Source organism: Apteryx rowi, unplaced genomic scaffold, assembly GCF_003343035.1.
Source record: "Apteryx rowi isolate R43461 unplaced genomic scaffold, aptRow1 scaffold_253, whole genome shotgun sequence".
Classification (NCBI taxonomy): Eukaryota; Metazoa; Chordata; class Aves; order Apterygiformes; family Apterygidae; genus Apteryx; species Apteryx rowi.
Genome location: NW_020448897.1, coordinates 31,311 through 31,655, shown reverse-complemented (window position 1 = coordinate 31,655; position 345 = coordinate 31,311).

Sequence of the window (345 nt, the reverse complement as noted above, 5' to 3'; positions counted from 1 at the left end):
GGCGCGGCGCTCGGGCCGGCGGGGAGCTCCGCGGCCCTGCGTGCGCCCCTGCAGGGGGCAGTGGTGTTTGGGGTGGTTTGTGAACTGCGCGGTGAACAGTGCTTTGTTCGGGCTGAAACGTTAGCGAATATCCTGCGATTGCCCGTGCTGTAAGTGGGTTCGTTACTGGGCTGAGTTTGGTTAGAGAAATCAGGGGGTTTTAGTGGTTTTTTTTGTTTTATACATGCAGCCTCTGCTCTTTCCTCAGAGTTTGGTTATGATCTTCGAAGTCAGAATGCCTGAAGCAGATACTCTTTAGTTTTAAAAGTCTCTGAACAACAAAATTGTGTAAGATTATCATCCTGA